The sequence below is a fragment of the Hemitrygon akajei genome, chromosome 2 (assembly GCF_048418815.1).
Source record: "Hemitrygon akajei chromosome 2, sHemAka1.3, whole genome shotgun sequence".
NCBI classification, from domain to species: Eukaryota; Metazoa; Chordata; class Chondrichthyes; order Myliobatiformes; family Dasyatidae; genus Hemitrygon; species Hemitrygon akajei.
In genome coordinates, this window is record NC_133125.1 from 165,869,924 (window position 1) to 165,894,139 (window position 24,216).

Below are 24,216 nucleotides of genomic sequence, written 5' to 3' on the forward strand. Positions count from 1 at the left end.
TGGTGGAGTACAAATACTTGGGTGTTCACCTCAACAACAGGCTTGACTGGAAAACCAACACCAAGGCTGTTCACAAGAAAGGGATGAGCAGACTCTTTTCTAAGAGTGCAGCAGGATATTGGAGATCTTCTCCCAGTCTGTTGTAGCGAATGAAGTCTTTGCGGCTTTATGTTGGGGGCGCAGCATCAATGCTGGTGAAGTAAAAACTCATCAAAAAGACTGGGTCCGTCCTTGGCTACAACCCAGACTCTTTTGAGTTAGCGTTGAAGAGGAGGTCACTAAACAAACCATTATCCATTATGGGCAATCTGGAACATCCTCTCCATGACTGACTGAATAAGCAGCGGAGCACCTTTTTGAACAGACTCATTCAGTTCTGCTGTCACAAGGATCGTTACAGAAAATCTTTCCGACCAAATGCAATAAGCCTATACAACAGTTCATCTCTGTGCGACAGAACACACATCACATAGTCTCTGCATTATTATTTCATACATTATTATAACACATAATACTTCATTATTAGTTAAGTCTGCACACCAAGTGTTTTTAAATGCTGCTGTAATGAAATAATTTCTCACTCAGGATCAAAAAAGTAATTATTATTACATGGAAGGATATCATCTTTGTAATTAAACTCAATGGAGGGTGAAGAGCTTTTTAAAAAAAGTTATTTAGAATATAGTATTTAAAAGTAATATATTCTGAATATATTACTTTTTTACAAGGTGGAAATAACTAGCATGAGCTTATTATTATAAGCTAATAATATAATATTAGCTAATAATGAGCTAACATAATAGATGAATATATTAGCTATTTAATATGCAGTGTTTATGTAGTTAGTATGATCAGAATATCATTTTAAGGTGATTGGAGGAGCATCTAGAGGGGAGGGGGATGTCAGAGATAAGTTCTTTACACAGAGAGTAGTGGGTGTGTGGAAAACTCTGCCAGAGGTGGTGGTAGAAGCATTTAAGAAACACTTAGGTAGGGACATGGATGATAGAAAAATGAAGAGCTATGTAGGAGGGATTAGATTGATCTTAGGGTAGGTTTAAGGGTTGGGACAACAATGTGGGCCAAATGGCTTGTACTGTGCTATAAGGTTCTATGCTCTATAATGAATAATCAAACAAACAAGAGGCAGCCAAATCCTTCACAATTTTGCATTTCATTTTCATCAAAAATACATTTTCCTTTTACCACAAACCACATGCTCATGCAATGCAGAGTGTAGACATAATTACATATTAAGGTACATGAACCAGACAAATATTAGCATAGAACCCAGTGCAAGTGAAAGCTTCATATCCTTGCTTCCATTACAGAAGTTCTTTACACAGCAAAATGTTCTCAAAGTAACTGGCAATCCTGCAAATTTAGTTGTAATACTTTTCTGGCAAAGTTGAGGGATGATGCATCCACGACTTACGATTATAGTTTTCTCTGGGCAAGGAAAAATGATAGTTATTTACAGAAAACTACCCATTCCTAACAAACATAGACAAGAAGGAGAGATCATTTTACCAATGAAGCAAAAATGTTCTGTCACATTGAACCTCTACTGATCAGAAGTGAAAAAGCAGCAAGTGGGAGGAGCCAGCAAAAGTGGCATCAAATGAGTTCCTTTGCACTCCTAGTAAAGACAATGGAGTAGAAAGTCTTAAGATTTTCCTAGTCACTCTCATTATTTTGTTAATAGGATAATGACAGTGACCAGGAAAATCTTAAAACTTTCTACTCAACAGCCTGCTAATAGTTGTGAAGGACTACTCCACCCCCTACCATCCGTCCCACTGTATAGGAACAAGGACTGTTAGGCTGATTAATAGCCTCTTCCCTAAGGCTGTGAGACTTCCTGCTATCACCCATGACAGTGCTAGAAGCGTTATATTGTTGCATATTTAACTATATGTTGTATAACCAAATGTCAGCTTGTACATCTATAGAATATAGCTTTATTATCTGTTAATATTATTTTATGCACTGATGTGATATATGTATTTTGCACTTTGTTCCAGAGGAAAGTTGAACGACGATTTACCTGAACTTGACATTGAACTAATTAGTCTCATCTCCACTGTTTCACAGAGCTGTGGGCAAACTGACTACAAGTTTAAACAAGTGTGTGGGTAATTTTGTATAGATGTATTAAAAAGTAATTTCATGAGCTTGTACAGTCTGAGCTATTCAAATTTATTTATCACGTTATTGAAAAATACAGTGAACTACGTCATTTAACAACCAACACACCCGAGGATGTGTTGGGGGCAGCTCACACATCTCACCATACATTCTGTCACCATCATAGTACGCCCACAATGTTCATCAGAACAACACAAGCAACAACAACAGAACAAAACAACTAATTCTTTCCCACCCACCTTCTGCCTTATATATACACAGACAGGCGACCTCCAGGTCTCCAATCCTTGGCCCTGGACTCGCAGACTTGACCTTTAGGTCTCTAACTCCGGACTTGCCGACTTCAGCCTTCTACTTCAGGCTTTCTACCTCCGGACTCACCAAGCTCTGGAATTCAATGTTTGGCTTCAGCTACAACCGAGCATTTCATAAACCTATCAATACCATCATAAACCCAGAAACACATCACCCTTTGCAGTAGGTCACTTTGTAGAGATCAGTTTTCACTTTGACACTAAAGAATCTTTTGCTGTTGATCAGTGTTAAAGAAGCCAAATTAAATCCACTGTGATTCAATGTTATAAAACAATAAAAGATGAAAACTTCTGGGGGGAGGGAATTTTTTTTTAGGCACTGCATCTCAGAATTTTGAAAATATCTTCTGTCAGCATCGAGGAGAGCAAGAGCTCAAACTCAATCCTTATGTGGGGCCTTCATCTGCTGAGACATGGCCTCCGACCCCTGGCCCGACACGACCTCCCATGGGGAGTGTCTTCTGGTCTGACTCAGCCTCTCATGGACAGCAACCTCTGGCCTGATGCAGTCTCTCGTGGTGAGCAACTTCCAGCAAGACACAGCCTCTCAAACTCTGGGCCAACCCATGAAGAGCAACCACCAACTCGGCCTCCTCCACAACCGTCTCAATGCTTCGATCGGCAAGAAATGGAGTCAATCATGGCCCTGTGCCCCATCTCTGATCTCCTGTTTGGGACAGCTCATGCTCCTGATTGTCTCCTGGAATTTTCTTGGGGACAGCTTAATGCCAGATCAATCGATTGAATTCCAAACTGTAAGTCAAAGGCTCCAACAGCTACCAAAACACAATTAAGATAAAAAGAACAAGTAAAAGGCACAGAGAAAGTGAAATAATTGAAATAAATGGAAGATGTCACTTGAGGAATCGTAGTTCGCTGGCACCATCTTATCTTTCTAATAAGCTCAAAATAATTTGTTAAGAAATTTTGTACCCTATCTGCTTTATCTTCTACTCTGTATGTAATTTTATTCAAACCAGTCTAAGTATTCTGAAATGTGGAGGAATCTGAGCTCATATTTCTAAAGGAGTTTCTTCTGCACTTCCACTGAAGCAAGGACACTGTAGTAATAAATATGAGGATTTTCCTAATGTTTTCATTTATTAAAGGACAATTTCTAAACATAAACACAATATTCTGCCGAAGGTGGAAATCTAGAGTAAAACACAAAGCACACAGAGAAATTCAGCATGTCAGGCAGCTTCTAGGGCAAGGAACATAATAGTAACAGTTCAGGCCAAGACCTTCACAGTCCTGATGAAGGTTCTGGGCTCAAACCGTTGACTGTTTATTCCTCTCTAAAGATGTGCCTGACCTGTGGAGATCCTACAGCATTTTGTGTGTAGTGCACACAGTTCTTAATGAACAGTCATAAAGTCTTTTTCCCTAGATCTGATAAGAGATAGATACCTCCTTGATCCCAAAGGAAATTAGAGTGTCACAGTAGCATTACAAGTACACAGATACAAATATTAGAAGAGGAAAGAATACACAATAAGTTACCTCAAACAGTCTAACGGGAGGGGGGGGGGGGGGGTCAGCACTTCCCAGCTATAGGTTAACTCATGAAAGAGCCTAACGCCAGAGGGTAAGAATGACCTCACATAGCGCCCTTTGGAGCAGCACAGTGGTTTTAGTTTGTTACTAAAAGTGCTCCTCTGTTCAGCCAAGGTGGTATGCAGAGGGCAAGAAACATTGTCCAGAATTGTCAGGATCTTCTGTACGGTCCCTTGTTCTACCACAACCTCTAGTGTGTCCAGTTTGACTCCTACAACAGAACCAGTCTTTCTAACCAGTTTATTAAGCCTGTTGGCATCATCAGTTTTGATGTCATTGCCCCAGAAACCCACCACATAGAAGATTGTACTGGCAACAACAAACTGGTAGAACATGTGAAGGAGAGGCCTGCATAACTCCAAAGGACATCAGTCTCCTCAGGAAGGAGAGGCAACTCTGGCCCTTCTTGTATACAGCCTCTGTGTTGGTACTCCATTCAAGTCTGTCATCCATGTACACCACCAGGTACTTGTAGGTCCTCACCACATCCACATCCTCTAGTGACTGATCACTTTAAATTTCATTTCTGGTTACTCCTTTCCTGGTCCCGACTCCAAAGAATAGATCACATACTGGAAAGGAAGAAACCGAAACTTCTTGCCTATCTGGCGTGCCCTGTATCATTTGTTCTTTTTTAACCAAATAATTGTCATTTTTTCAACATCTGGACTTTCTTGGCAAGGCCAGCATTTAAGAAAAACATTGTGAAGCACATACCTCAGTGGAAGCAGGGTATTGTAAAACTCTGACAATCCATCATTTCTTGTTCAGAGTTCCTGATGGTTTGGCAACTGTCTCACTGGGGCCTGTTTCTAGCATTCCCTTTAAACTCACCTGTCCTGCTCAACCTTTAAACTCACGGGACCCTATTTCCCACGCTGCCCTGAATCTCACTGATGCACCATCAATAACTCTCGGAAACGTGAGTTGAGATAGGCTTTTATTAGCTGGAAGAAAGCACCATCAGCAGCAAGAGACCATCACACAACATCCTGGAGACTGAGGGAGGAGCAGTGCCTCCAATCGCCTTTATACAGGGGTCTGTGGGAGGAGCCACAGGAGCAGTCAGCGGGGGGGGAGCGTGTCCAGACAGGTATATGTAGCTCACCACACTCACTCAGTTCACTGAAACCTTTATTCTAGTATTTAGAAAAAAAACACGATTTAAAAGTTGCTGGGGCATTAGTAAAAATAATCTACAACTAATCCAGAAAATCTCAGAGTCCAAAGGTGCTGGGTTACCAGAATTTCACTGTACTTAAGTTTTACTTTTTCTTTGAAACAGGGAAATAAATCTAACAAAGCCTAAACAAAATCAGAAAACTGCAGATGTTGTTCCCCGGGGCCAGGGACTAGAGTTTGGAGGCTCGATGTCTGCAAGTTTGTGAGCCCGGAGTCAGGGAATGGAATTCAGACACCAAGGACTAGAGGACAGAGGTCAAGAGGCAGCCTGTTCTGGGATTGGAGGTGAGTGTGTGGGGAAGGAGCTTGTTTTGCTGATACTGTTGTTTTGTTTTGTTATTCCTGTTGTTGCTTGTTGCATGTTGACTGTATGTTGTCTGCTGAACATTGTGGGCACGCTATGTTGGTACTGGAATGTGTGGTGGCAATTGCAGACCGCCTTCAGCACATTCTTAGCTTGTGTTGGTTGTTAATGCAAATGACACATTTCACTGTATGTTTTGATATACTTGTGATAAATAAATTTGAATTTAATCCAGAAACAACTGTAAACACTCAGCAGGTCAGGCAGCATCAGATGCAAAACCCCAGACTCAGGCAGATATAATAACACACTGCCAATACAGAGAAGCTACTGTTCATCAAGCTAGATCTCAGCAGTGATCAGATTTCAATCAGGAGGCACAAATGTGGCCCTAGGTGACTCATCAGCTTTCTTCTCTCTACTTGTCTGCATTATACTCAATCTAGACAAATATTCCTTCCCCAACAGTTAAATAAATGGAACCTTATCAGAGGAATTACTACATTGATTTATGTTCACTTTAAAAAGCTAAAACCCAGGTGATTTACTTACTTATTTTACCAGTCCTTTTGAAGCACCATTCAGTACTGTTACAGGTTATTTCTTTCATCTTGCAATTTAAAGGAGTTAGGCTATTCTGATAGCACTGCAGACTACTCCCTGTAGGTTAACATCAGAGAATTTGATTTAGTGCATCATTTATAATTGGTTAAACCTCTCCTTGCAACTCAAGCCCTTTAGTCCAGACAGCATCTTCGTAAATTTCTTCTGCTCCCTCTCCAGACTGACATCATTCCTGTAACAGGATGACCAAAAACTGTACACAATATTCCAAATGCAGTCTCACCAACTACTTTTATAACTGAATCAGAATCACATTCATGATCATTTATATCTGAAGAGACTGCAGCAAAGGAGTGTATGTTCCATGTACAAAAAGAAAAGGTCAGTGAATACATCTTCATCTTCTTTACCCCTAACACACTGCTGGCTTCATGTCATCCTTCCCATAAGCCAAGATATGATACAACTTTAGTTTTATTATTTGCACTTACCCAGTCTGATGATGCCGACAAGAATGATTAATAACCACAGGTATTTCATATTTACTTTGAGGAGCTGCAGCTATCCTGTAACATCTGATCAAACCTGAAATATACACGTCTTAAATTATAGGGCATCTGGCAAATCTTTCTAATAAACATATGAAATAGTTATTTTAAAAACCAACAGTATCATGAAGCCTTAAGGAAAAATTCAAATTTTGGGAGTTACTTCAGAATTCTGAGGATTTTCAAAGATGAGAAGTACGAGAAGCTTCAGTTACTGCAGACAATGGAATCCTGTAAATACATATTTTAACTCTGCACGAGGGAGAGGATACTCATGATACGATTTGAGATATCAATCTCTTTCCTAAAGAATATACTTGTCTTGAAAGTGGCGTGGAAGAGATTTATTAAATTAATACCTGCAATAAGAGTTGTCTGAAGAGGGGAGATTGATTATGATAAGCCTATAGGCAATGTTCAGAAGGAACAGATGACATTCTGACAGATTCAGATTCAAATTCATAACACCGTAAGATATATATAATTAGGCAATTTGGCACATCGAATCTGCTTTGCCAGTTCATCATTGCTGATCCATTTTCCCTCTCAGCACCAACTCCTGCCTTCTCACTGTACCCCTTCATGCCCTGACTAATCAAGAACCTATCAACCTCTGCCTTAAATATACCCAATGACTTGGCCTCCACAGGAACCTGTGGCAACAAACTCCAGATTCGCCACTCTGGCTAAAGAAATTCCTTCTCATCTCCATCCTAACAGGATGCACCTCTATTCTGAGGGAGTGTTCTCTGGTGTTAGACTCCCCCACCATTGGAAACATCTTCTCCACATACACTCTATCAAGGCCTTTCAACTATTGATAGGTTTCAAGAGGTCACTCCATATTTTTCTGAAGTCCAGCGATTAGAGCCTTTCAATCCCAGAATCATTTTCGGAAACCTGCTTTGAACCATCTCCAATGTCATCACATCCTTTCCATTACTAGGGAGAAGGTTCTTGGGAAACTGAAGGGACTCAAAACTGCTCAGAATACTCCAAGTGAGGTATCACCAGTGCTTTACAAAGTCCCAATATTACATTCTTGTTTTTATGTTCTATTCCTCTTGAAATGAATGCTAACATTGCAGTTGCCTTCCTCACCACTGACTCAAACTGCAAATTAACCTTTCGGGAAACCTGCATAAGGACTCCCAAGTCCATTTGCACCACAGATTTTTGAGTTTTCTCTCCATTTAGGAAATAGTCTATGCTTTTATTTCTTCTACCAAACTGCATGACCATACATTTCCTGACACTGTATTCCATCTGCTACTTCTTTGCCCATTCTCCTAATCTAAGTCCTTCTGTAGCCTCTCCATTTCCTCAAACTATCTGCCACTCTACCTATCTTTGTATCATCTGCAAACTTGGCCACAAAATCATCAATTCCATAATCAGAATCAGGTTTATTATCACCAGCCTATGTTGTAAAATTTGTTAACTCAGCAGCAGCAGTTCAATGCAATACATAATATAGAAGAAAAAATGAATAAATAAGTAAATCAATTACAATATACATACATTGAATAGACTAAAATTGTGCAAAAACAGAAATAATATATATTTTAAAAGTCAGGTAGTGCCCACGGGTTCAATGTCCATTTAGGAATCAGATGGCAGAGGGGAAGAAGCTGTTCCTGAAGTTCTTCTTGTATGCCTTCAGGCTTCTGTACTTCATCCCTGATGGTAACAGTGAGCAAAGGGTATGCCCCGGGTGCTGAAGGTCCTTAATAATGGATGCTGCCTTTCTGAGACATTCCCCCCGAAATGTCGACAGTACTTTTTTCCAAAGATGCTGCATGGTTTGCTCAGTTCCTCCAGCATTTTGTGTGTGTTTATCTAAATCACTGACACACAAAATAAAAAGAAACGGTGTCAACACAAAGTGGAACACCATTAGTTACTGGCAGTCAACCAGAAACGTCTCCCTTTAATCCCACTCTTTGCCCCTGCCAATCAGCCAATACTCTATCCATGCCAGTATCTTTCCTGTAATACCATGTTAACTTGTTAAGCAGCCGCATGTGTGGCACGTTGTCAAAGGCCTTCTGAAAATCCAAGTACATATCATCCACAGATTCTCCTTTGTCTATCCTGCTTGTTATTTCTTTAAAGAATTCCAACAGATTTGTCAGGCAAGACTTTCCTTTGAGGGAACCATGCTGATTTTATCAGGTGCTTCCATGTACCCTGAAACCATATCCTTAATAATCAACTTCAACATCTTTTCAACTTTTGTGGCCGGACCAACTGGACGATAATTTCCTTTCTTCTGCCTGTCTCCCTTCTTGAAGAATGGAGTGACATTTGCAATTTTTCATTCTTCTGCAATAATGCAAGAATCAAAGATTATTACTAATGCCTCCATAATCTCTTCAAACACTTCTTTCAGAACTCTGGTCCATGTGACTTATCTACCTTCAGACCTTTTAGTTTTCAAAGAACCTTTTCCCTAGCGATGGCAACTTCACACACTCCCCCTCCCTTCCTCACCCCGCCCCCGACACTATTGAACTTCTGGCATACTGCTAGCGTCTTTCACAGTGAAGACTGATGCAAAATGATCGTTCAGTTCATCCATCATAGCTTTGTTCCCTATTACTACCTCTCCAGCAGTCCAATACCTAGTCTTGCCTCTGTTTTTACACTTTATATGTCTGAAGAGACTTTTGGTATCCTGTTTAATATTACTGCCTTGCTTGCCTTCCTAGTCCATCTTTTCCTTCTTTATACGAATCAGGAAGGAAGTACAGGAGCCTCAGGACTCACGCCTCTAGGTTCAGGAATAGTTATTACTCCTCAACCATTAGGCTCTTGAACGAAAGAGGACTAACTTCACTTGCCCCATCACTGAAATGTTCCCAGAACACACAGACTCAGTTTCAAGGACTCTTCATCTCATGATCTCAATATTTATTGCTGTATTAATTATTATTTCTTTCTTTTTGCATTTGCACAGTTTTTGTCTTTTGCGCAATGGTTGTTTGTACGTCTTTGCGTTAATTGATTCTATTGCATTTCTTTTTATTTACTATGAATGCCAGCAAGAAATTGAACCTCAGGTTAGTATATGGTGACATATATTTTATGTACTTTGAAATTTGACTCTACTTCATTTCCAGAGTGTAGAATCCTCATACTTGTTGGACAAAGTATGAGAGCCAAGACGTCTGTCTCCTTTCTTGATTTCCATACCTGTCTAATTGTCACTACACCCTCCCTTCTCCGCCTTTCTACTTAAGTTACAAAGTGGTGTAACTATGCAGCAGGGCTTTCCAGTCAACATTTAAATAGAACAGGGAGAGTACTGCAATTTAGAAACTGACAGAAGTCCTTTTGGATATCAAGGTGTTGAATTCATGGGGCCAGTATGACAGGAATGAATCAAGACAACACTGACTTCAATTTATATCCAAATCCTTCACGCAAATTATCTGCCACACCCACTGAGACCAGATAATGCTCACAGTGTGCTGTGCCACAGCAAATCTGTTATTAGAACACATTCTGCCCTACTGTCTGTGCTCTACATAAAGCTGATCCTACCTTTTTACAATTAGCCTTACCGACGTAATAGAACATAGAACAGTACAGCACAGTACAGGCCTTCTGGCCAACAATGTCTATTTATATATTTAGACTCTGTGATACAGCACTGAGTAGACCCTTCCAGCCCTTCAAGCCAACCACCCCAGTCAACCCGATTAACTCTAACCTAATCACAGGACAATTTACAATAACCAATTAACCTACACAGTATGTCTTTGGACTGTGAGAGGAAACTGGAGGTCTAATGTATGGATCTATTTCTTTTAGAGCAATGACCCCCCCCCCACACACACACACTTAGCACTACGTTTTGATCTGTTGTCTGAACATGAGCTGCTGTCTACTCATGCACATTGTTCTTGCACTCTCTTGCTGCAACATGAATACACCAGTTAAAGGCACCTTCCGCATGTGTTTTTATTTAATTGATATGTAGTTGTGCACAGCCACAACAGGACAGCCTGGAGTACCTGGACTAATATCCTTGCGGGAAGGTTTGCTAGTGCTGCTCTGGGGAGGTGTAAACTAGATTTGCAGGGGGAGGGGAACCAGAGTGTTAGACATATAGTGAGGTGGTGGAGGATAAAGGTCATGCGAGAACTGCAAGTATAGTGCATGAAGTAAAGCCAAATCTAACATATAAAGAGGCTTTGAGGAAAGAGAAGCAGAATAAAGGGTGTAAAGGTAGTAAGGCAGAAGGGCTAAAGTGTGTGTACTTCAATGCAAGCGGCATCAGGAACAAAGGTGATGAACTGAGAGCTTGGATACATACATGGAATTATGATGTAGTGGCCATTACAGAGACTTGGCTGGCACCAGGGCCGGAATGGATTCTCAATATTCCTGGAATTCAGAGTATTGAAAGGGATAGAGGGGGGGAAAGGGGAGGAGGGGTGGCATTACTGGTCAGAGATACTATTACAGCTACAGAAAGGGTGGGTAATGTAGCAGGATCCTCTTTTGAGTCAGTATGGGTGGAAGTCAGGAACAGGAAGGGAGCAGTTACCCTATTGGGAGTATTTTATAGGCCCCCTAGTAGCAGCAGAGATACCGAGGAGCAGATTGGGAGGCAGATTTTGGAAAGGTGCAAAAGTAACAGGGTTGTTATCATGGGTGACTTTAACTTCCCTAATATTGATTGGCACCTGATTAGTTCCAATGGCTTAGATGGGGAAGAATTTGTTAAGTGTGTCCAGGACTGATTCCTGTCACAGTATGTTGACAGGCCGACTAGGGGGAAATGCTATACTGGATCTAGTATTAGGTAACGAACCGGGTCAGGTCACAGATCTGTCAGTGGGTGAGCATCTGGGGTACAGTGATCACCACTCCCTGGCCTTTAACATTATCATGGAAAAGGATAGAATCAAAGAGGACAGGAAAAATTTTAATTGGGGAAGGGCAAATTATGAGGCTATAAGGCTAGAAATTGTGGGTGTGAATTGGGATGATGATTTTGCAGGGAAATGTACTATGGACATATGGTCGATGTTTAGGGATCTCTTGCAGGATGTTAGGGATAAATTTGCCCTGGTGAGGAAGATAAAGAATGGTAGGGTGAAGGAACCATGGGTGACAAGTGAGGTGGAAAATCTAGTCAGGTGGAAGAAGGCAGCGTACATGAGGTTTAGGAAGCAAAGATCAGATGGGGCTATTGAGGAAAATAGGGTAGCAAGAAAGGAGTTTAAGAAGGGGTTGAGGAAAGCAAGAAGGGGGCATGAGAAGGCCTTGGCGAGTACTGCAAAGGAAAACCCCAAGGCATTCTTCAATTATGTGAAGAATAAAAGGATGACAGGAGTGAAGATAGGACTGATTAGAGATAAAGGTGGGATGATGTGCCTGGAGGCTGTGGAAGTGAACGAGGTCCTCAATGAATATTTCTCTTTGGTATTCATCAATGAGAGGGAACTTGATGACAGTGAGGACAATAAGAGTGAGGTTGAAGTTCTGGAGCATGTTGATATTAAGGGAGAGGAGGTGTTGGAGTTGTTAAAATACATTAGGACAGATAAGTCCCTGGGGTCTGATGGAATATTCCCCAGGCTGCTCCATGAGGCGAGGGAAAAGATTGCTGAGCCTCTGGCTAGGATCTTAATGTCCTCATTGTCCACGGGAATGGTACCGGAGGATTGGAGGGAAGTGAATGTTGTCCTCTTGTTCAAAAAAGGAAGTAGGGATAGTCCGGGTAATTATAGACCAGTGAACCTCACGTCTGTGGTGGGAAAGTTTTTGGAAAAGATTCTTAGAGAGAGGATCTATAGCATTTAGAGAATCATGGTCTGATCAGGGACAGTCAGCATGGCTTTGTGAAGGGCAGATCATGTCTAACAAGCCTGTTACAGTTCTTTGAGGAAGTGACCAGGCATATAGATGAGGGTAGTGCAGTGGATGTGATCTACATGGATTTTAGTAAGGCATTTGACAAGGTTCCACACGATAGGCTTATTCAGAAAGTCAGAAGGCACAGGATCCAGGGAAGTTTGGCCAGGTAGATTCAGAATTGGCTTGCCTGCAGAAGGCAGAGGGTTGTGGTGGAGGGAGTACATTCAGATTGGAGGGTTGTGACTAGTGGTGTCCCACAAGGATCGGTTCTGGGACCCCTACTTTTCGTGATTTTTATTAACGACCTGGATGTGGGGGTAGAAGGGTGGGTTGGCAAGTTTGCAGATGACACAAAGGTTGGTAGTGTTGTGGATAGTGTAGAGGATTGTCAAAGATTGCAGAGAGACATTGATAGGATGCAGGAGTGGGCTGAGAAGTGGCAGATGGAGTTCAACCCGGAGAAGTGTGAGGTGGTGCACTTTGGAAGGACAAACTCCAAGGCAGAGTACAAAGTAAATGGCAGGATTCTTGGTAGTGTGGAGGAGCAGAGGGATCTGGGGGTACATGTCCACAGATCCCTGAAAGTTGCCTCACAGGTAGATAGGGTAGTTAAGAAAGCTTATGGGGTGCTAGCTTTCATAAGTCGAGGGATAGAGTTTAAGAGTGGCGAGGTAATGATGCAGCTCCATAAAACACTGGTTAGGCCACATTTAGAGTACTGTGTCCAGTTATGGTCGCTTCACTATAGGAAGGATGCGGAAGCATGGGAAAGGCTACAGAGGAGATTTACCAGGATACTGCCTGGTTTAGAGAGTATGCATTATGATCAGAGATTAAGGGAGCTAGGGCTTTACTCTTTGGAGAGAAGGAGCATGAGCGGAGACATGATACAGATATACAAGATATTAAGAGGAATAGACAGAGTGGACAGCCAGCACCTCGTCCCCAGGGCACCACTGCTCAGTACAAGAGGACATGGCTTTAAGGTAAGGGTTGGGAATTTCAAGGGGGATATTAGAGGAAGGTTTTTTACTCAGAGAGTGGTTGGGGTGTGGAATGCACTGTCTGAATCAGTGGTGGAGGCAGATACACTAGTGAAATTTAAGAGACTACTAGACAGGTATATGGAGAAATTTAAGTTGGGGGGATATATGGGAGGCAGAGTTTAAGGGTCGGCACAATGTTGTGGGCCAAAGGGCCTGTACTGTGCTGTAGTATTCTATTTTCTAAAACCCACGGGGAGGAAGTAGAGAGACTTCTTAGAGCAGGGGCTCCCAACCTGGGGTCCGCAGACCCTTTGCTTAATGGTATTGACCCATGGCATAAAAAAAGGCAGTGAATCCCTGTCTTAGCAAATGGGACCCCTAGCTGTACTAGTGTTGTGCTAACCGCTACAAAACCATGGCACCCTAATTGGTGCCAACCTTTTAAACTACTCCAATATGAATTTAAAACTTTTGATTTGGAACAAGAAGGCTGCGAGTAACGGCTGATTTCTGGAGCAAAGGCAGTTTTTACTACTCGGGATAAAAGACAGGCAAGACTGCGCAGGCACATGACGTCAACCAGTAGAGCGCGAAAGGTTTAAAAAGATCGCTATATCCCAGCGGGCAGCGCAGTGAGAGGCAGCAGAGTGAAAGGGCTTTGGCTCAACGGGCTTAAGCGGGAATGGGACGAGGTGAGATAGGTTTACCTGTGTTACTTTTGGAAAGGAGGAAGTATGTGTCTGAGGCCAGTTTTCTGTAATCGGTGTCAGATGTGGGAGATCCTGGAATCTCCCAGCCTCCCCGACGGTCATATCTGCAGCTCCTAAGGGACCGAGTTAGGGAACTGGAGATGCAGCTCGATGACCTTTGCCTGGTCAGGGAGAGCAAGGAGGTGATAGAAAGGAGTTATAGACAGGTGGTCACACCGGGTCCACGGGAGACAGACAAGTGGGTCACAGTCAGGAGGGGGAAGGAGAAGAGTCAGGTACTAGAGAGTACCCTTGTGGCTATACCCCTTGACAATAAGTACTCCTGTTTGAGTACTGTTGGGGGAGGGGAAACAGTCTACCCAGGGGAAGCAACAGTGCCGTGCTTCTAGCACAGAGTCTGGCCCTGTGGTTCAGAAGGGTAGGGAAAGGAGGAAGAAGGCAGTAGTGATAGGGGACTCTATAGTTAGGATATCAGACAGGCGATTCTGTGGATGCAGGAGAGAAACTTGAATGGAAGTTTGCCTCCCAGGTGCCAGGGTCTGGGATGTTTCAGATCGCATCCAAGATATTCTGCAGTGGGAGGGAGAACAGCCAGGGGTTGTGGTACATATCGGTACCAATGACATAGGCAGGAAAAGGGAAGAGGTCTTGAAAAAAGACTACAGGGAGTTAGGAAGGAAGTTGAGAAGCAGGACCGCAAAGGTAGTAATCTCGGGATTACCGCCTGTGGCATGCAACAGTGAGAATAGGAATAGAATGAGATGGAGGATGAATGTGTGGCTAAGGCATTGGAGCAGGAGGCAGGGATTCAGATTTCTGGATCATTGGGACCTCTTTTGGGGCAGGTGTGACCTGCACAAAAAGGACGGGTTGCACTTGAATCCCAGGGGGACCAATATCCTGGCGGGTAGGTTTGCTAAGGCTACTGAGAACAGTTTGAACTAGAATTGTTGGGGGGTGGGAACCAAACTGAAGAGACTGGGGAAGAGGAGGTTGGCTCACAAATAGAGAAAGCTTGTAGACAGCGCGAGATGGAGGACAGGCAGGTGATAGAGAAGGGACGCGCTCAGACCGAGGGTTTGATATGTGTCTATTTTAATGCAAAGAGTGTTGTGAACAAAGCAGATGGGCTTAGAGCATGGATCAGTACTTGGAGATATGATGTGGTGCCCATTACAGAGACTTGGATGGCTCAGGGACAAGAATGATTACTTCAAGGGCCAGGTTTAGATGTTTCAGAAAGGACAGGGAGGAGGCAAAAGAGGTGGCACAGTTGATCAGAGATAGTGTCACGGCTGCAGAAAAGGTGGATGCCATGGAGGGATTGTCTACGGAGTCTCTGTGGGTGGAGGTTAAGAACAGGAAGGGGTCAATAACTTTACTGGGTGTTTTTGATAGGCCGCCCAATACTAACAGGGACATCGAGGAGCAGATAGGGAGATCGATTCCAGAAAGGAGTAATTACAGGGTTGTTGTGGTGGGAGATTTTATTTTCTCAAATATTGATTGGCAACTCCCTAGAGTGAGTGAGGGAATTGGATGAGGTGGAGTCTGTTAGGTGTGTTCAGGAAGGTTTCTTGACACAACATGTACATAAGCTTACAAGAGGAGAGGCTGTACTTGATTTGGTATTGGGAAATGAACCTGGTCAGGTATCAGATCTCTCAGTGGGAGAGCATTTTGGAGATAGTGATCATAATTTTATCTCCTTTACAATAGCATTGGAGAGAGATAGGAACAGACAAGTTAGAAAAGCGTTTAATTGCAGTAAGGGGAATTATGAGGCTATCAGGCAGGAAATTGGAAGCTTAAATTGGAAACAGATGCTCTCAGGAAAAAGTACAGAAGAAATGTGGCAAATGTTCAGGGGATATTTGTGTGGAGTTCTTCATAAGTACGTTCCAATGAGACAGGGAAGTTATGGTAGGTTACAAGAACCGTGGTGTACAAAGGCTCTAATAAATCTAGTCAAGAAGAAAAGCTTACAAAACGTTCAGAGTGCTAGGTAATGTTAGAGATCTAGAAGACTATAAGGCTAACAGGAAGGAGCTTAAGAAGGAAATTAGGAGAGCCAGAAGGGGCCATGAGAAGGCCTTGGCGGGCAGGATTTAGGAAAACCCCAAGGCATTCTGCAAGTATGTGAAGAGCAAGAGGATAAGATGTGAAAGAGTAGGACCTATCTAGTGTGACAGTGGGAATGTGTGTACAGAACCAGAGGAAACAGCAGAGGTTCTTAATGAATACTTCAGTATTCACTATGGAAAAGGATCTTGGTGATTGTAGTGATGATTTGCAGCAGACTGAAAAGCTTGAGCATGTAGATATTAAGAAAGTGGATGTGCTGGACCAGATGAGATGTACCCCAGGCTACAGTGGGAGGCCAGGGAGGAGATTGCTGAGCCTCTGGCGATGATCTTTGTGTCATCAATGGGGACGGGAGAGGTTCCGGAGGATTGAAGGGTTGCGGATGTTGTTCCTTCATTCAAGAAAGGGAGTAGAGATAGACCAGGAAATTATAGACCAGCGAGACTTACCTCAGTGGTTGATAAGTTGATGGAGAAGATTCTGAGATGCAGGCTTTATGAACATTTGGAGAGGTATAATATGATTAGGAATAGTCAGCATGGCTTTGTCAAGGGCAGGTCATGCCTTATGAGCCTGATTGAATTTTTTGAGGATGTGACTAAACACATTGATGAAGGAATCCATGTAGTGTACATGGATTTCAGCAAAGCATTTGATACCCCATGCAAGGCTTAGAGAAAGAAAGGAGGCATGGGATCCAAGAGGACATTGCTTTGTGGATCCAAACTGGCTTGCCCACAGAAGGCAAAGAGTGGTTGTAGACGGGTCATATTCTGCATGGAGGTCGGTCACCAGTGGAGTGCCTCAGGGATCTGTTCTGGGACCTTTACTGTTTATGACTTTTATGAAGGACCTGGATGAGGAAGTGGAGGAATGGGTTACTAAGTTTGCTGATGACACAAAGGTTGAAGGTGTTGTGGATAGTGTGGAGGACTGTCAGAGGTTACACAGGGACATTGATAGGATGCAAAACTGGCCTGAGAAGTGGCAGATAGAGTTCAACCCAGATAAGTGTGAAGTGGTTCATTTTGGTAGGTCAAATATGATGACAGAATTATAATATTAATGGTAATACTCTTGGCAGTGTGGAGGATCAGAGGGATCTTGGGGCCCCGAGTCCATAGGACGCTCAAAACAGCTGCGCAGGTTGACTCAAGCAACACACACAAAATTCTGGTGGAACGCAGCAGGCCAGGCAGCATCTATAGGAAGAAGCACTGTCGACATTTTGGGCCGAGACCCTTCGTCAGGACTAACTGAAAGAAAAGATAGTAAGAGATTTGAAAGTAGGAGGGGGAGGTGGAAATCCAAAATGATAGGAGAAGACAGGAGGGGGTGGGGTGAAGCTAAGAGCTGGAAAAGTGATTGGCAAAAGGGATAAAGAGCTGGAGAAGGGAAAGGATCATGGGACGGGAGGCCTAGGGAAAAAGAAAGGGGGAGGGAAGCACCAGAGGGAGATGGAGAACAGGCAAAGAGTGATGGGCAGAGAGAACAAAAAAGGAGGTGGGGAAATAAATAAATCAGGGATGGGGATGGGACGTGGAATTAAAATGTGTGGCCACTGGGAGATCCTGCTTTCTCCCATTCTGATATGTCTATCCATGGCCTCCTCTACTGTCAAGATGAAGCCACACTCAGGTTGGAGGAACAACACCTTATATTCCATCTGGGTAGCCTCCAACCTGATGGCATCAACATTGATTTCTCTAACTTCCGTTAATGCCCCTCCTCCCTTTCTTACCCCATCCCTAACTTATTTATTTTTCCTCTCTCTCTGCCCATCACTCTTTGTATGGGCAGAATATTATGTAGGTGGGGAGAGAATTCAAAATGCAGAGATGCAAAGAGTCTTGGAAGTCCTTGTGCAAGATACACTAAAGGTTAACCTCCAGGTTGAGTCTCTGATGAAGAAGGCAAATGCAATGTTGGCATTCATTTCTAGAGATATAGAATATAAGAGCCAGGGTGTGATGTTGAGGCTCCATACGGCACTCGTGAGATCACAATTGGAGTATTGGGTGCAGTTTTGGGCTCCTTATTTTAGAAAAGATATACTGACACTGGAGAGGGTTCAGAGAAGATTCAGAAGAATGATTCCAGGAATGAAAGGGTAACTGTGTGAGGAACGTCTGGCAGCTCTTGGGCTGTATTTCCTGGAGTTCAGGAGAATGAGGGGGGATCTCATAGAAACATTCCAAATGTTAAAAGACCTGAACAGATTAGATATGGCAAAGTTATTTCCCATAGAAGCATAGAACACTACAGCCCAGTACAGGCCCTTCAGCCCTCCATGTTGTGCTGACCCATATAATCCTTTAAAAAAAGTACTAAACCCACACTACCCCATAACGCTCTCTTTTTCTTTCATCCATGTGCCTGTTCAGAAGGCTCTTAAATAATGTTTTAGCCTCCACCACCATCCCTGGCAAGTCATTCCAGGCACTCACAACCCTCTGTGTAAAAAAATTACCCCTGATGTCTCCCCTAAACTTACCTCCCTTAATTTTGTACACATGCCCTCAGCTATGCTGAAACTAAAGGAGTTGTGGTCACTCTCACCAAAATGCTCCCCCACCAACAGGTCTGTCACCTGACCAGGTTCATTACCCAGAACTAGATCCAGTATAGCCTCTCCTCTCGTCAGCCGGTCCACATACTGTGTCAGGAATCCTTCTTGAACACACCTGACAAATTCAGCCCCATCTATCCCCCTTGCACTCAGGAGGTGCCAGTCAATATGAGGGAAGTTGAAATCACCCATAACTACTACCCTGTATTTTGTTCACCATTCTAAAATCTGCCTACTTATCTGCTCCTTGGTGTCCTGAGGGCTATTTGGGGGCCTATAGACTACTCCCAGCACAGTGGTTGATCCCTTCCTATTTCTGACTTCCACCCAGATTGACTCAGTGGATACTCCCTCTGCAGCATCCTCCCTTTCTATAGCTGTGATACTATCCCTGACAAGCAATGCCACTCCCCCCATTTTCTATCTCCCATCCTATTCCTTTTAAAACACCTGAACCCCGGGACCTGCATCATTCAATCCTGCCCTTCCTCCAATGTTTCAGTAACAGCCACAACATCGTAGTTCCATGTACTAACCCATGCTCGAAGTTCATCCTCCTTGTTCCTAATACTCCTAGCATTGAAATAGACACATTTCAACCCTTTTAACTGGCTATAATCATGTTTCGTCCCGCCTGTCCTTCCTCATCAACTCAGAACTTTTAGCATCATGCCCTTGTCCTTCTACCATAATGCCTGCACTCCCATTCTGATTCCCACCCCCTGCCAAACTAGTTTAAACCCTCCCCAACAGCTCTATCAAACCTGCCCACCAGGATTCAGATTCAGTTTATTGTCATTTAGAAGCCACAAATGCAATGCAGTTAAAAAATGAGACAACGTTCCTCCAGAATAATATCACAAAAGCATATGACAAAACAGACTATACACTAGAAAATCCACATAACGTTTGGCAATCCCCAATCCAGAGTCCGGAGAGGCTGCTGCGTATTAATATCGTGCTACCGTCTTAGCGCGTTCCCCGGAAAGGAGCTCCAAATCCACCAGACAAACAAGACCAAAACCTAAAGCTACAAGACCTGCACAAAACCACATAGTTACAACAGTGCAAACAATAGCATAATTGATAAAAAAAAGACTATGGGCACAGTAAAAATAGTCCAAAGATGTTAAAGGACTATAAGTTCAAAAGAAATCACCCCACAGTTTCCACAAGTCCCCAGGGTCCCGACAGACTCACCATCCCACGCCAGCGGCAGAAGGGGATATTGGTCCCCCTGGGATTCAAGTGCAAGCCGTCCTTTTCGTACAGGTCACATCCGCCCCAAAAGAGGTCCCAATGATCCAGAAATCTGAATCCCTGCCCCCTGCTCCATTCCCTCAGCCATGCATTTATCCACACCTCATTCTATTCCTATTCTCACTGTTGCGTGCCACAGGCAGTAATCCCAAGATTACTACCTTTGAGGTCCTGCTTTTCAACTTCCTTCCTAACTCCCTGTAGTCTTCTTTCAGGACCTCTTCCCTTTCCCTACCTATGTCATTGGTACCAACATGTACCACAACCTCTGGGTGTTCTCCCTCCCACCGCAGGATATCTTGGATGTGATCAGAAACATCTCGGACCCTGGCACCTGGGAGGCAAACTACCATCCGAGTTTCTTTCCTGCTTCAACAGAATCGCCTGTCTGATCCCCTAACTATAGAGTCCCCTATCACTACTGCCTTTCTCTTCCTTTCCCTACCCTTCTGAGCCACAGGGCCGGACTCTGTGCCAGAGGCACGGCCACTGTCGCTTCCCTCAGGTAGGCTGCCCCCCCAACAGTACTCAAACAGGAGTACTTATTGTCAAGGGGTACAGCCACAGGGGTACTCTCTAGTACCTGACTCTTCCCCTTCCCTCTCCTGACTGTGACCCATTTCTCTGTCCCCCACCCCTGTGGCTCCGGAGTGACCACCTGCCTGTAACTCCTCTCCATCACCTTCTCACTCTCCCTGACCAGACGAAGGTCATCGAGCTGCATCTCCATTTCTCTAACATGGTCCCTTAGGAGTTGCATCTCGATGCACCAGGTGCAGATGTGGCCGCCTGGAACGCCGGGAGACTCCAGGACATCTCACATCTGACACCGACCACAGAAAACTGGCCTCACACACATACTACTTCCTTTTGCAATCAACAATTGTCTTGCCTCGTCCTGTTACTGCCGAAGCCCGTTGAGCCAAAGCCCTTTCACTCTGCTGCCTCTCACTCCGCTACCCGCTGGATATGGCTGCCTTCTTTTTAAACTGTTCGCGCTCAACTGGCTGACGTGTCATGTGCCTGCGCCATCTGGCCTCTCTCTTCCCCCGAGAACTCAAAATGTCTTCCCGCTGGAAATCCTTAGGTGCTCTCCTGCTGCCTTCTTGTTCCGAATATTGTTCCATGGTAGGGGATTCCAGGATAAGAAGGCACGTCTTCAGGATTGAAGGACATCCTTTTAAAACTGAGATGTGGAGAAATGACTTTAGCCAGAGGGTGGTAAATATGTGAAATTTGTTGCCATGACAACTGTGGAGGCCAAATCACTGGGCGTAGATAGGTTCTTGATTAGCCAGGGCGTCAAAGGGTATAAGGTGAAAGCAGGGGAGTGGGGATGACTGGAAGAATTGGATCAGCCCATGATTGAATGGCAGAGCAGACTCGATGCGCCGAATTGCCTACTTCTGCTCCTATATCTTATGGTCATATGGTCTAAAACCCACCACCAAACACACCTTTCCCTCTCCCCACTTTCTGCCCAAAAGGTAGACTGTCCACTCTTTGCCATAGATGCTGCCTGGCCTGCTGATTTCCTCCAGCATTTTGTGTGTGTTACCTTGGATTTCCAGTATCTGCAGATTTTTTCATCCTTGTGATCAAGATTGAAAAATTATTCCCAGGGTTGCCTGCACCCACCATAGTACATAGGCATTATGGACAATCTCTAAGTGCAATATGTGGGCATATGCAGTATTTGCATTCAAATGGGGCAGCTACTTTCCTTTGATTTCAGACCTCTGTGTCTTTTTCAAATCTCAGCTTCAATTCTTCATGCTCTTTTCCATTTGATCTATTTAACATGGGAATGTGGAACACTTGAATGTGGCAGCCACAGTTTATTTTACATTTAGTGGTTTGTTTTCAATTCTGTTGTAACTTTGATGTCATTCTAAATAACTCAAGATGTTACTTTAAATGTAGTCATTATGTTTTAATTGAATTGTCAGTGTGCTGTTTTGCAGTCTCACTGTCCTCGGCAATGACAGCAAAGCTCTAACTGAAGTGGGATGGCAATTAGTGGACTACAGGATCAAGGGAAGGAAAGGGAACTGGAGGGAGGAGTGTGTAGGTGAGGGACAGATGGAGAAGGTGAAAGAGGGTAAGATGATTGGAACTGGTGGGGTAAAGGAAAAGGGACAGAGGGGAGTGGTTACAATTTAGAGAAACAGATGCTCATGCTATCAAGGCACAACATGAGGTGTTATTCCTCTAACCTGTGTCTAGCTTCAACCTAGCAGTGGAGGAGACCCTACAATCCAAAGTATATTCTTTCCATTCTAACCCAATATGCAATCCAATACAATACAATCTCCTCTGCTACCTCTAAACCATCCCATGCTCTATTATACTTTGGTCCAACACCTTCTTCAATCAAAACCATGTCCCTCCTGTTCTCCTTCTCTTCCAACCCATTTACCTTCCATTTCCCATCTACCCGCCTATTCCCCATCCCTTTCATTTTCCATTCCCTTTCTTCTTCCCAGTCCCCATGCAGTTCCCACTTCCCATATCCCCTCTCTTTCATTTTCCATTCAATTTCACCTTCCCCATCCACACACACTTCCTCTCCCTTTCCCAACCCCATTCTCATTTCCCATCCCTCCTCCTATTTCCCAGTCCCCCTTCCCTTCACATTCACCTTTCATTTCCCTTTCCTATTCCCCAACTTTTCATTTTGCTCTTCCCATTTTCTTTCTTCATTGCATTCCCCCCTCTTTCCCTTGGCCCTTCCCATTCCTTTCATCCCTTTAATTTCTCTTTCCATTCCCTTTCCTTTCCTCTCATTCCACGCCATTGTCCGTCACCTAAACATCGGGACTTTTCGTTGTTAACGTCGACCTTACCTCCCGGTCTTGACGTTCTCTGCCCCGCCAACCGTTTAGCGCGCACCACGTGCGTGCCCGCCCCGCCAACCGTTTAGCGCGCACCACGTGCGTGCCCGCCTCGCCAAATGTTCAGCGCGCGCACCACGTGCGTGCCCGCCCCGCCAAATGTTCAGCGCGCGCACCACGTGCGTGCCCGCCCCGCCAACCGTTTAGCGCGCACCACGTGCGTGCCCGCCCCGCCAACCGTTTAGCGCGCACCACGTGCGTGCCCGCCCCGCCAAATGTTCAGCGCGCGCACCACGTGCGTGCCCGCCCCGCCAACCGTTCAGCGCGCGCACCACGTGCGTGCCCGCCCCGCGCCGGGGCGTCGCCTGTTGCCGGAGGCTCAACCGGTCCCAGCTGCCTATAAGTGGCAATGGCGTCCCTCGTCTGGCCGTCGGCACTCGGCAGCCCCCGAGGTCTTAGAGAATTTTCATTGGGCGGTTTGAATATTTTTTCTCGGCTTCTTTCACCCCGCTCCTCCCACGTTAAATGAGCTGTTGTGTTACCTGAGCTTTTTGAAGCTCTGTAAGAGTGTGAGATGACTGTGGAAATGGGAAATTAAGCCATTACTGTTTCATTCTAGTGAACTGTGATTCAAGGTGATTACAAGTAGATCAGGTCATGGGGTGGAGCCTCTACAGAGAGTGTTGTCACAGGAAAGCGGCATCCATCATCAGGGACTTCCATGTTCTCTTCTTGCTGCTGCCATCAGGAAGAAAGTACAGGAGCCTTAGTACCCACACCACCGGGTTCAGGCACAGTTGTTACCCCTCAGCCATTTTCAACAGAGAATGGTTCAGTAGAGCATTTAACTTCATTTACCCCATCACTGAACAGTTCCCACAACCCACTGACTCACTTTCAAGGGCTCTTTAACTCAAGTTGTCAAAATTTAATTCCCTCATCAGCATCTCCTCCATTTCCCGCACTTAGGCCCTCACCCCATCCTCCCGTCACCACAACAGGGACCGTGTTCCCCTTGTCCTCACCTACCACCCCACCAGCCTCCGGATCCAGCATATTATCCTCTGCAACTTCCGTCACCTTCAACAGGACCCCACCACTAAGCACATCTTTCCCTCTCTACCTCTCTCCGTTTTTCGCAGGGATCACTCCCTCCACAACTGCCTGGTCCACATGTCTCTCCCCACAGATCTCCCACCTGGTACTTATCCCTGCAAGCGTAAGTGCTACACCTATCCCTACACCTCCTCTCTTACCACCATTCAGGGCCCCAAACAGTCCTAC

At 44.3% G+C, this 24,216-nt stretch overlaps 1 long non-coding RNA gene across 1 annotated transcript; it reads right to left on the reverse strand.

Moving 5' to 3' along the window:
• Window positions 1-1,343: 1,343 nt before the first annotated feature.
• LOC140718216 (uncharacterized) lies at window positions 1,344-23,023 on the reverse strand. Its single transcript, XR_012096653.1, has 4 exons — window positions 22,945-23,023; window positions 6,561-6,654; window positions 6,058-6,165; window positions 1,344-1,449 (listed from the first exon to the last, which is right to left on the reverse strand). It is a non-coding gene; the product is annotated as an uncharacterized lncRNA (long non-coding RNA).
• Between the last annotated feature and the right edge of the window lie 1,193 nt (window positions 23,024-24,216).